Here is a 1,341-nt window from a genome sequence, read left to right on the forward strand (position 1 = left end):
TTCTTGTACCGGCATTGGGTCACCGGAGCCATCATAATCATAGCCTTGTTCTTCACCCTGTCCTTCTAGACCATCACTGTCGTTGACAAACAACAAGACGACATCACTTCCTTTTGCGATTATGTCTCCCAACATCGCTTCTGTTGCTTCGTCTCGAGGGTGCTCCATAGTTTCTGCAAATATTTACAACATGGCAATTATTATTCAAACATGACAGATGGATATATTAGTGGCAAACGTGGAACTAGCTAGCTAATCACAATAAGGAAATTAGTGGCCTCGACGTTGCTTCTCTAGGGTTTGGGGTGGCCTCGGCAACGCATCAAGGGTTTGGGGTGGCCTCGACAATGCTTCAAGGGTTTGGGGTGGCCTCGATGAGAACACTCTTTTAACTTGGTAAATTTGGGTGGCCTCGAGAGAGTTTGTCGGGTAGGGGCACGGCGGGAGGGGGTAGGAGACCGACATCGTTTTTTCTAGGGTTTGGGTGTCCTCGAGAGTTTTGGTCACGCGAGAGGGCCGGGGGGGTGCTCCCGTGGTATAAGTTATCACGGTCGAGAGGGGGTATATATATCGACCTCCCCTCATGTCGAAGTTATTCGGGAGGGGGTTATATCGACAATGACAATATACATACATGGGAAAATAATGTTATTAGGGAGGGGGTATATCGACCCCCCTCGTGTTGAAGTTATCAGGAGGGGGTATATCGACAACGACATACACAATAAAAAATAAGAAGACAAAAAAAGAAATAAAAAGAGGAGAAGAAGAAAGGAATAGAAGAGAAGATCGAAGAAAAAAAAGAAAAAAAAAGAGGAGAAGAAGAGAAAATAGATCTATTTTCTCTTCTTCTCCTCTATCCCTTTCTTCTTCTCCTCTTCTTTTTCTTCTTTTTTCCTCTTCTTATTTATTTCTCCTCTTCTTCCTATCCTCTTCTTCTCCTTTCTTCCTCTTCTTATTTTCCTTTTTCCTCTCATTCTTTTTCTTCTTCTTCCTTTCCTAGCTAGATATATAAAAAATTTCTAAAAATTAAACTAACCTAAAATGTACTAAATCACAGAACATATATAGATAAGACTTTTCTAAAAATCTAACTTTTGCATATATGTATACTTTAAAACATCATTACAATTGAAAAAATACATACATACATACAAAAAACATGTAAAAAATACATACATACATATATGAACATACATTCATATATACATTATGCATATATGAACAACAAAATAATCTAATAAAAAGTAAAAAATAACAGAGCAGGCCGGGCGGCGCGGCGGCTCACAGCGGGGGCGGCTGGCGACGACAACGGCGGGGGCGGCGAGGGCGCCGGCGCGC

The sequence above is a fragment of the Triticum dicoccoides genome, chromosome 5B (assembly GCF_002162155.2).
Source record: "Triticum dicoccoides isolate Atlit2015 ecotype Zavitan chromosome 5B, WEW_v2.0, whole genome shotgun sequence".
NCBI lineage: Eukaryota > Viridiplantae > Streptophyta > Magnoliopsida > Poales > Poaceae > Triticum > Triticum dicoccoides.